General features: G+C 38.8%; 1 long non-coding RNA gene across 1 annotated transcript in view; it reads right to left on the bottom strand.

The window, feature by feature from the left end:
- Positions 1 to 790: 790 nt before the first annotated feature.
- LOC148413198 (uncharacterized) overlaps positions 791 to 12,627 on the bottom strand; it is a 29,126-nt gene continuing 17,289 nt past the window's right edge. Inside the window, exon 2 of the long non-coding RNA XR_015867804.1 lies at positions 791 to 1,129. This is a non-coding gene — a long non-coding RNA (uncharacterized LOC148413198). The remainder of the gene's footprint in view (positions 1,130 to 12,627) is intronic.

Raw genomic sequence — 12,627 nt, 5'->3', positions numbered from 1 at the left:
ATTGCCCACTTTATTATTTGCTCGATTGTGGAATGCAGTCTGCTCAGGAAAGTAAATAAAATTTGAATTTCTTTGTGTAGTATTACTATGGATATGACAATAAAAGTCTTGAATCTTGAATCAATACGGGGTGCATTTGGAAATTCACTCTGATGCCTGAGCACCAATCTGACAGTGTTAGTGGCAAGACAGAGAATGCGCCCATTTTGCTTTTTATAGTAAAAACCAGAGGTCTTGAATCTTGGTCTCGGATGGCTGGGCTCTTACATATTTTGCACGTCACTGGCTGTAACATACCAGTTTCAAATAATCAGACGATCGGAATGGTCTGCAGAAGCTGGATAACAATCCTGAGCATTTCAACCAAGCGTCTAACAGCATGTAAGACACATAAAATATGGGCGCTGATTTTTGGTGGGCACCCTAAATAACCAAATAGCACACTTGAACAATGTTATGACTTTCTATACCAGGGGTGGGCAACTCCAGGCCTCGGGGGCCGGTGTCCTGCATGTTTTCCTGTTTTCTCTCTCAAACACACCTGAATCAAATGATTAGGATTATTCTGAAGCTCCAGCAGAGCTTGTTGATGAGCTAATGGTTTAAATCAGGTGTGTTAGGGAGAGAAAACTGGAAAACATGCAGGACACCGGCCCTCGAGGGCTGGAGTTGCCCACCCCTGTTCTATATGGTCAGAATGAAGCAGTTTGTGTTTTCGAATGCGCACACTCTTAGAGCGGTGGTGGCACATCAAAGATCATTTCCTAACACAGGAAACAAGGAATTTGGGTACCATTACAAGCTTTTTATTTTCTTTGAATTTTTCTGTATATGTCACAATGTTCCCTCTAACCTGCACAGTTACACCCTCAGTGCATAGGAAATGTATACAGCACATTAAATAAAAAACAAAACAAAAAAAAAGTAATGTTACTAACAATGTTTAGATGCAAGTCTGGCGATCAGCACTCTGCAGATGGATATGTGGCAATTTGGCAGACAGATGTGAGCTGCCGCAGGTAGTAGTGGCATTCTGCACCATCTGGGAGTCAAAGCATTGGCTTCATTGGTCTGGGCTCCCATCATGCAATCAGATTGGCTCCTGAGCATCCCTTTAAATGTCGAGAACCTGGCTCACACGGAAAGTTAGATATGGGGTTATATTCAGATTTCACCCATAAGGTGTCCGATAAGCTTGTCCTGAAGAACAAAACATGACATATTAGTCCCAACTGTTGCATGGCACATTGTTGCATGGCACACTGAGACTGCAGTATAAGAAGTTGTTCAATGACATGAGGAAACTCCCTGAGCTCACAGAGATAAAAATTGTATTTCCTTTAATTATGAGCAGATGCAGCGCCCTTGGTGAAAGTATACGTATACAGAAATGTGATTCACGACATTAGAAATGCTGACCAAACACCTTTTACATTTGATTTACATTTCTGATTTCCAATGATTACTTTAACTTGCCTCTGAAATCCAGTGTTGTATACCAAACACTGGATTGTCCAGTGTTGTATACCAAACACTGGATGTCAAAGGCACGTTGAGTAAAAAGTCTTGGTGTTCATTATGCATGGGTACAAATATTTTTTTTTCAAATCTGAGGTGGGCATAATACACATGGTGCACTGAACATTGGGAATTTAGGTAATTTTTGCTGTACAGTCAGCCCCCTGCTTACGAGCATCCTGATTTGCGAACATTCCGCCTTACGAGCGTGGATCAGGGAGAATTTTGTCCTCCGCTTACGAGCAAACCTCTCGTCTTGCGAGCATTCCGTCAAACCAGCCATTGAGTATGTAGAAATGTTCTCGCCTAACTACGTCAATATATTCAGCAGTTGCGTCATCTACAATCATTAATAGATACTTATGGCGGTAACGTGAACGCTATTGGTCTTACAATCTCACACTGACTGTCTCACTCACGGTGTCTAAATATATTACCATTTAAGTGTAGTGTTTGTACAGCTAAAGGGAAAAACAGCTGACATGAAATTAAATGTGCCGATTGCAGGACAAAGAATTGTCATTGGTTTAAATGTGTGTTTTTTTTTTAATTAATTGTCAATACATTCCAACCGTTTAAAAAAAAGTGCGAATATTTATCAGTCAGTCAAGGAGACGCCAATATGCTATTGGTCGATTAAGGTCACCCGGTCTCACTCACGGAGATGCTATTGGCCGGCGTCACACGTCAATCACAGAAATGCCGATATGCTATTGGCCGAACGCCTTTATCTAGCTTGATGGGACAGGATGGAAGGAAGTAGAGAAAATGAGTGAAAAACGGAATGTTTTGAAGACTTTGCAAACTTTATCTGTTAGACATAGCTTCTAAAATTACTAGCAGCGGTAAAGGAAGAAATAAGAGGATGATGTTTTAGTATCTCCGTGATTTGCACCATGACTGAAAGAGTTACTGTAACACTGTAAGACCAATAGCCTATATGCGTTGCCGTATTAACTCAAGAGGTTAATCTCTGCACCCTATTACGGGTGATGATACAGCGCCATATAATGGTTGCTAGACAAGATTGCATGTCAGGTTAGTCGGCGATATCCCGATATGCATAGGGACAGCGTCATTGTTGCAATTTTGTGAGTTGTAACCAAAGGTGAACTGACGCTCGAACAAGCCATAAGTGTGCTGCCTAGCAAATGCAACACACACAACCACCTCTCCGCTTCCACCGTGCTCAATTCACGTCGGGAAAAACAGTTGACATGAAATTAAGTGTGCCGATTGCAGGACAAAAAATCGTCACAGATTTAAATGTGTTTTAATCAATAAAATGTCAATACATTCCAACCGTTTAAAAAAAAAAAAGTGCAAATAATTATCAGTCAGTCAAGGAGACGCCAATATGCTATTGGTCGATTAAGGTCACCCGGTCTCACTCACGGAGATGCTATTGGCCGGTGTCACACGTCAATCACAGAAGTGCCGATATGCTATTGGCCGAACGCCTTTATCTAGCTTGATGGCACAGCTGGTTGGGATGGAAGGAAGTAGAGAAAACCCTGACTGAAAAAGTTACTTTGACACTGTAAGACCAATAGCATATCTGATTTACCGTATTGACTTAGAGCATTCATCTCTGCTCATCTCTGCTTATCTCAGCACAAGTCACGTCTTTCCAAAGGTAAAAGTCATTTATCCTTTGCATTTGTTATTTAATGCAACTGTACAGTAGATTATGTCACTTAATAGTAATTTATGTATACAGCGTGATGATTTTACCTAAGGCTTCTGCGCGCGTTGCACGCACTCACGAATTAACATGGGTTTGGATTGCCCGCTATACGAGCAATTCGAGATACGAGCGTAGCCGCTGAACGGATTAAGTTCGTAACCCGGGGGCCCACTGTAATTTTAAAGTAAAGTTCTGTTTTTGGGTGACTGACACACTCATTTTTCTGTGCTGATAAAATGTGTGGTATCGAGCCAACGAGTGCAACAAGGGATGCTTTAAAGGTCACGGTGCAGCAGTTAATCTGAACATGGTGAAGCACAGCCATCTGGAAGCCAGAGAAGAGTTTATCTCCTCTCATTTCTTTGAACTCAAAGCTACGCTGTGTCATGAACAGGTAAGTGCTGCTAAAATATCTTTCTCCGAACTGGGTGCGCAGAGTGCTGCCAATGACCTAAGATTATAGATTGCAAATACAGTTCCCTACTACAGGTAAGGACAATGCACTCGAATCTGCATTAAGAATATTAGCTTAGTTCCTTGACAGATAGAGAAACTCTAAAACAGTGTTTCTCATCTATATTTTGCCAGGCGCCTGCTAGAAAAGAGAAAACCTTTTGCCCCCCCCCCCAGTCGATGCACTGACTATAAATAGGATTATTATTGAGGAAAATTGTTTCAGTATACCTACACGTATCCTTTTTAACATTAACAACAGAAAAACGCAATATAAAACAACTTTCAACAACTGTTAATTATTTTTATCACATTTATACGGGTTACAGCTTAAACGGAAAAAAAAGCAGCAAGTGCACCAAAGTGCCTGAAACTAAAAGAAAATGAAAAAAATTATTACTTTATTGGAATTACATTCCACATGACAAAAACAAAGCCTTTTTCATCCACGCCCCCCCCTGGCATTACCTCGCCCCCCCCCCCCCCCCCCCCCCCCCAGGGGGGGCCCGCCCCACTATTTGAGAAGCACTGCTCTAAAACGTTATCTGGGGTGAGCAATGCAAAATCAGGCAAGATGTGATAAATTACAATAGATTTCTACTTGGTTTATGTTATTATGTTATTTTTTTCACCAACGCGAGTGATGTCACGGATCTGTTTCATTTACGGTTGCAAGCACTTTCACCAGTATCCTGTGCTGGAACTTGTGGCAAAATACTACGTGTGTATTCCTGCCACATGAGTGTTAACTGCTGGGGACATATTAACCTCATATATGAGAACAGTTTTGAAATGGGCAATTCATTGAAGGTGCACCCTATACTCAGGTGTGTCTTATAGTGTGGAAAATACAGTAATCTAGAAAGAAATCCAACTTCTTGTGTTGGTGACTGATAAAATTGAAATTCAAAATGATTAAAAGAGCTATTGAAGTCATAGCTGAATAAATGTATTATAACTAGAAAATTCCAACAAATAATCTGTCTTTGATGTCGACAGTCTGAAACGGTATATCTGGTTTTACTGGAGCACATTGACATAAGCTTCTTTTTCTACAATGAAAGCCTAACTCCCCCAGAAAGCAGAGGGTAAAGGCAAGAGAGGCTGATGAAATTGGAACAGAAAAAGAAAAGCACAAGCTGAGTATAAAACTTTTAAGCTAGAAATTGAGAAGTAAAAGTATTAAATATTATTTTACACCCCATCACTGACTACAGAAATTACAATATTTTAGACTGCCTTATAGTATGTATAAGATGGTTGCGCTAACCGTGCCAAAACTTGGCCGGGGTTGGCTCCAGTTAGGCGCGACCCTAATTAGAGCAAGAAATGTAGAAAATGTATGGTGGTTTGATGGACGACTGCATTTTCACTACTTTATGGTGACGGTTAAATCTTCTTAACTTCACGCAAAGACTGGCAGTAGAGGCTGCGGGCTGTAATTTACCAAAAAGTGCTATGAAGCCGATAAAACAAAAGTAAATGTGAACTCAAAATTACCCAGAGGAATCATTCATTTCCATGGACTTGGCTAACAAGCCGAGAGCATCGTTTTCCTTGTTCCATGTGCTCCACTTTTAACTTGAAGCCCCTGCACCTTCAAAGGTCTGCCCACCCCTGCTCGTTACCTCGGGCCAATTTGAATCAAGATATAAAATTCCAATTTGCCAACTGTAATTAAAGAGATTGCACATTCCATTCCATCATGTGTGTTCTCCAATAGCTTTGCTAGGTTACACACCAGAAAAGTGAATGACCAAGCTACGACTGGCTGTTTTTATTTTTTTTCTTTTAATAGTAAATGGACTTTCACTTATATAGCACTTTTCTACCTGGCAAGGCATTGCTTGTAAGTCTTAGAAATCTGGCTTTTTGAATTTCAACCAAGCATCTGATGACACCGTGAGTGTCATGAGAAACAGGGTCTCACACAGACACACAAAAATGTTCTCTCCAAATACAACCTGAGCCAGATTTATTAATGTAACTGAATATTATGGACCATCAAGCCTCCTATTGTAAACCTTCATAAACAAGGCACCTACCAAGGCAAACAGCCAGCAGACTTGCACAGGAAACCTCATCATATTTCTGAATGTGGTGAAGGTGCTGACAGCGATAGGGGTGTCTGCAGAAGGAGAGGTAGCCCCAGGGTTCGGCTAGCACCTGTAAAAGTTCTGGCACAGCAGGTTGCCCCAGTGTTACTTCCAGACCAGAAGTGTCTCCTGGTTATTGATACACATTGCCTTCACTTGGTTGCACTGGCTGGTCCATTAATGGTATGGCCGCCCTTAGCAACTCCACTGCCATCAGGTCTGCTCTAGGGGCCAGAAGTGCCGCACACGCACTCACAATATACTGAGAAGCACATCCTTGCTAAGGAAACTTAGGAATTTAATAATATTTTTCACACCTTTTTAAGGCAATCACTGCAATCGAATGATATTTGTAAAGCTTAATGAGACCCCTAGATTTTTAACTATGTTTTAGTTCATCAGTGTTTTGAAGGGCCTATGCAGCTTTATGCTGGATAGTACACAACTGTTATGAAAGGAAATTAAGAAAAATACTTGTAATAATATATGAGGAAAAAAATCTGAAAATCAATCATTGCTTTTGAATTGTGGTTAAATGGACTTATTTATAATAAATAAACAAATAAACATAATGAAAAGGGCAGGGACAAATAAAAAATAATTTGATCTTAGGGTTTTGTTTCTCTACATGTGAACTTCAATTTGTATCACATGGCTTCAAACTTATAAGTAGTCACTCAGTATATTTAAAGTGACAATATGTAAGATTTAGACCGTTTTTCATTAAAAAATGAATACATTAAATAATTATAAATTTCAAAAACTTCATAATGATCAACAGTATGATTTAAATATAATCGTAGGTCTAGTTATCGATAAATTATATTACATGGTGGGCGGCACTCCTCCGGAAGTCGCCATGTCTGTTATAGATAGGGACAGCCAGAGGAGGAGTGTGTTTTGCTGCATTTACCAGAGTGCCCCAAAATCTCGCATAGGTGCATGTGAAAAATTACACACACTCGCTTTAAAGGGTGACCAGTAAAAAAGACATACTTTGTTTCACAAAAATGAGGGCCAAACTAATGAGTGCATCCTATAAACGTGAACTTTTTTTTTTCAATTCAAAACTATGCACGGGGAGGGGGGGGGGGGGTATCATAATCTGACGGTCTGATAGCCTTGAGCAAAAACATCATGGTATCCCAGATATATATATATATATATATATATATATATATATATATATATATATATATATATATATATATATATATATATATATACATGCTTTCTTTACCTGCACTATAGCTCGATAGTGTGGTGTTGGAAGAGTTGCCGTGGATAAGGTGGTGTGGGCAACTGCTACTTCGATTGAAATAACAGGAATGGCAGAAAAAGCAGCATAAGCATATTAGCCACTTTAGCCGAGGTAGTTGCAGTAGCTAACTTACAATGGTATTGTGACAAACCAGGAAGTTTGGCTGCGGCAACCAAAGAGTATGAGTCAAAACCTCGGCAGGAGGCTCCTGCTGCAGGTTGCAAATTGCTGGTTATGGTAGACGACGTGGCGATTTTTTAAATTACAGTATTTTTAAAGCTTACCGCTTTTGTCAGATTTGAACGGTTTTAAATAACCGTGCCTTCAAACTCGCGATATATTGCCATTACAGTTATCGGCTCATGCCTATTTGAAACTGTTTGAGGAAGTACGATCTGTCTGCCATATTAGCAGAGTTTTGACTCACAGACGTGCATTTTTGTACCGGCCATATTCTAACTTACAGTGAACACCGTAACAAAATGAGCTTGATGTGGATGTCAGTTGGCTGTTAGCAGCAAGTGCCTGTCACAGCTAACTAAAGCTCACGTTAGCTGATTGTTACAGCATGGTTTTCAATAAAAAGAGCAAGCAGACTAAACCACCATCTGACTCCATCCTTTTTCATGCACAAAATATTCTCATGTAAAAGGTATGATGTCTCCTGCTGATTCAATTTAGAGTGCACCATTAGAGACACTGAAAGGTATTCCATTTGACTTATTAATTGCAGTCTTTTGGCATATACACACAATCATAAACTTGGTGGAATATGGATGCTGCTCAACTTTGGGTACTTATGGTAAAATGAGCTCAAACCACGTTGCAAGCTAAAGGAAAAACAACTGCTTTGAGTGTGTCCAACATTACAGTACACTGCTGAGGCATTCACTGACTGCTCACAATGTGGAAAATCTGGAACACATTTAACTTAACGTGCAATAAATATATAACTTATGGATATGAACACAAGAAAATATGTTTACAAAAGATGAGTTTTATTCTATTTTTCCATAGTTTTTACATTTTTTCCAAAGTGTTGGGGTGTCTTATACATGGTAACATAGAAAATACCAGAATTTGTAACAAAATTAATTATAGACAAGCACTATAATGGATAAGTACTGTATATAAGACCATCTCCCAGCAGTTTAACATTTCTTTGACTACACTTCCACATGTTATTTAGGAGTTTAAGGGCTCCAGAGAATCTCTCTAGACATGGCAGGAGAAAAGTTGATGACAAATTCAAGTGATACATAGTTCAAATGGAAACAAAAGAGCCCAGAAATATGACAGTTCTAACAAAATATATGGTGAACTCCAAGGTCCTTTGAAAAAATAAATAAATAAATTGCAAATCACTGAAAAGCTAAGCGCAAAGTAGAGAGGGAACACTGTATATCAGGGATGTCAAAGTCATGGAGGAAAATATATTCCCAGGTGGGCAGAATCACTAAAATCATGGTACATATTTATCTAACATTGAAAAAACAACTTCACATGCATGATTCATTTTTGATACTGTCCAAAACAGTACAACATCACATTTAAACATAACACATTAACATTAATATTAATCATAAAACATTCCGAGTGGGATCCGAACAAAAGAAAATAAATCCATCACCTGCATCTTTTATCTTTGCACAATATTGTTGATGAACAGTTTCTCAAACTCTTTTCAGTTAACTGAGTTGTTTTTCTACTTATGATTCAATCTATTTAAAGCAATTTACTGTATGTTGCACACACTGTGCTTTGCTTACATTTAAGCAGAAAAACACCCACTGGAGGACGAGGGTGTAAGTTATCTATTGGCTTTAGAGGAAAAGTTTTGAAATGCCTCTCAAAAATGTCATGTAAATAATTTAATCTTTTGATCACTTCTCAATGTAATCATTTCATGCAACGTTTTCTAATGAAGACAAAACTATGTGCGTCTCTGACGAACTATTCAAGGCATACTGACAAGTCAACATTTTGCTGTATTAGGAACATCGTTAACTTTAAAGATGAAAAGATCATTGTAATTGGTTCTGCATTCAACCCATAATGCATGCAACACAGAGGAAGTGATATATGGCGTTCCTGCGTCGAATACAAAAAGAAAATAAGTGTTGAACCATCAAAGCATTTTTTTTCTGGCCAATTCTGTTTGAGATATAATATCTATGATAAAATAACACTCTCTTGGGAAAAGCCACACTAAATGGTAAACTATCGTCAGAAAAATCTTGATAAGAATGCCCCATGGGGTAATTGATATTAAAACAAAACAAAAATAGTAGCAATAATAAAACAATCAAACGTTGGCAGATGATGCCTCAGGAGATTAAATGTAAGCTTAATAGGATCTTCATCGTTGTTTTGCGGTTCACCGTTTTAGTGCAATTTCATCCGTTGAGAGTTTAAACTTCCCCTATTTTTTAAAGGCTTAAAATTTCAGATGATGTCCTTACCTTATATTGGAATTTACTTTTCAGAGGTCTTCAATTACTTCTCAAAAGTTTTAAGTTAATATTGTTTTCCCAAAAATCTAGTTGCTATGGAATTTTCAACCTGACAATTTTTGAGGTGCCACCATGCATTGTGTATCATTTTAAAAGAAATTAAGTGTAGGTTTAAAAAAAATTAAGAGAAAATGTTCCTTTTTTTTGGCATATGTGGATCCTTTTGCCATTGCTGGTCATAAATGTAAATTTGCCCATCATAGTACCCCGCCATCGGGAGCATGATGATGATAAACAACAATAAAATGCTTTTAACAGAAAAACTAAATACAATCAAAATAGCAGTGGCGGTCTGTGACTTTCACACGTACGCCTTCTGTGATGTCAGACTCTCGAATAAATAGCCATCATGCACAGACGTACGCATTACTGGGCTACACAGGCTATGTTCCGGAGCTTTCAAACATCAATAAACCCACATCAGCCATTAAAACGTGTTGTTATTCGTGATGCTGTCAAAATTTTTAAAAATTAATAATAATTTAAAATAAATATCCAGGAAATTTTATGGTCTAAATTACAAATCGCAGTTTAATATAAGAAGAACATCATTTTATTCTTTACTATCAATTGAATATGAATGAAATAAAATAAAACAAACATATTAAAAATGAAACATTAAATAAAGAAAAAGTTTGCATTCACTAAAACAAACGGCGGTCACAATCAATCAGTCTTTCCAGTATATCCTAATTTTTCTTGACCTCTTCATGCTTAAGCTTTCTCTTCACTCTGAGATGTACAGTGTATCCACTCGGGTGTTCCAAAAAGTTTTTTAAAAGCATCGTAGCGCATCGAGCTCTCTTTACCTTCAAATTGAAATGTACAATACTGTATATCCACTCGGGTGTCTCAAGAAGTTTTTAAAAGCACCGTAGTGCGTGTGTCCAGCCGTGCTTTGGTATCTCATTGCTGTCTTGGTTAAACAATTGAAGTTTGCAAATCCAGTGTAGCTCCAAACACTAAATCAATCCTTTGCAAAAGAAAAAAAAAAAAAAAAAAGATCCCCAAGAGAACTATTTGCCAGGGTTAGCTCATGTCCCTGGTAGCCCAGTCAGAAATATGGCCAAGTCGGAACAGGTTAGCTAATAGCTATGCTACCCCTCTAAAGCAATCAGACAAAGCCAACACAGCGTATCTTGCTTATTGAGCATTGCACCGCCTTCCCACAGTGAGCATCCACTCACGTCACGTTCAACATGAGGCCTCTAGATCTTATGACTTGGTTGGCTATTACAGCTGTTTATTAAGTTATACAGGCCGCTCACATATCCATCTGCGCTTGCGGAGAAGCCCACAACTGTTGAAGCGAGTGCCCTAGCGCCTCCGGGAGCAGGCGGTTTACATACAGCCTGGCAACACAAGTTAGCTAAATTCTAATTGGCTAAAAATTCCAACTTAAAACTACAACATTGGAAGGAGCGTAACCAAATGGATGTAATGTGACACGAAAAAACAGAATGAGTATAATTTTATGAATTAAAAAAATTATATATACATTTTGTAAAAATGAATTGAAAATTAAATTGCCTTTCATTACAGTTATTATAATTATTATAGTTTATTATAGTTATGATAACAATGTCAGGTTATGTTAGGCCAGCAGAGAAGGCCTTGCTGGGCCTGATGGTCCACCACTGCAAAATAGGCACAATACATGTATGTGTAATTTCCTTCATTAACCTTGTCCTCCTCCTTCACTTGTGCTTGCTTCCTCCAGACATTGAACTGCCAATGGTGAAATGCAGGCCTTTCTACTTGCCTCATGAGTTCGAGAGCTGTTGACATACCACCACAAGCTCACACCACTAGCGCACTAGGCATGCCGTCATCAGCAACACGAGACCAAACAGCCGGATGCTGTAGTCATCACAGTAAGGGACTCCAACCTCTACAACCACAGGACTGTTCTTCCAAAGTACCATCAGCACGTAAGCTTTCCAACGAGGTAAAATAACATCCTGAAACAACATGCTTACAAGGTTGGCCACATCTTCATATTCCTGTATCCGACCTACAAACAACTTCTTAAGCAGGCTCCCCTGACAAGTAAAGCTATTAAAGCTGCTAAATTGTGTCTTGTCACCATTCATTGGCTTTTAAAACCAAAAACAGCAGATCTCTATAGCTAAAAAGTTGCTCTATAAATAAAATTGAGTTGCATGGAATTGAGTATGCCATTCAGGGATGCGAGTGTCTCAGGCATTACACACAGTATGTTGAGCACCCAACACATGCGAACCAGCAATGAGAAAGACTGCACACATACATTCACACACACTTTTACTCTTCATTGCACTATGTTCCAATGACAGAGAGGGACGCTTGAAAAGCTAGCGGAACCTTTGTCATCACCAATAAATCACTTCAAGAAAGCCTATATCATCCATTGCATGCATAACCGTCATCACAGTCGGTGAATTAAGGACGGCTGCATACTAAATAGTTACCATAGCTTCCATATATTTCAGGCCAACATGACGTGAAGCACTGCCGAGATGAATAACATATGCACTTGAGCAGAAACAAAGCAAAATTTTCCACTCCAACATCGGTATGCGCAAGCCTCTAGCCAATTCATTTTGCAGAACTGAAACTTTGCAACCGGCCAATTTTACCACTGATGGAACTCTAAATAATCTAGTAAACACAAATTCAAGATAGTAACAATGCAATATTGTGTTTTGAGCTAAAGGTAAATAGTTGTATGGACAGCTGAGTAGTGATAAGTGAACAAATATCAACCATTGATAAGCTGACGTGGACTTCATTATGAACGACTTGGCGTCGACGAAACAGAAAAAATCTGTAGGCCACCCTCTAGTAAATGTGAATACACGGAAAGCAATCCTGGTGTGGATCATACAACTAGACTGAGACCCACTCTTCAACATTTTTTTGCACTTACAAATGCACTTGTTGCGATACATTTCCATGTCTGAACAGAAACCTCAGCAAATTTGTACATATTACAGAAAAAAATGCATTTTTATTTTTAATCTTAACAAGACAGTCATTGTGTGGGGGACAAAAAAAAACAACCTACAGTGAATGATCCTCCATGTTCTGTTGAGCCACACTGTTTGTTGGTCGGGGAAT

Source organism: Hippichthys cyanospilos, chromosome 14 (assembly GCF_059441005.1).
Source record: "Hippichthys cyanospilos isolate Australia breed blue-spotted pipefish chromosome 14, RoL_Hcya_1.0, whole genome shotgun sequence".
In the NCBI taxonomy this organism is placed as follows: domain Eukaryota; kingdom Metazoa; phylum Chordata; class Actinopteri; order Syngnathiformes; family Syngnathidae; genus Hippichthys; species Hippichthys cyanospilos.
Note: the sequence above shows the minus strand (reverse complement) of the source record. Positions and strands in the feature narration are given on the sequence as shown.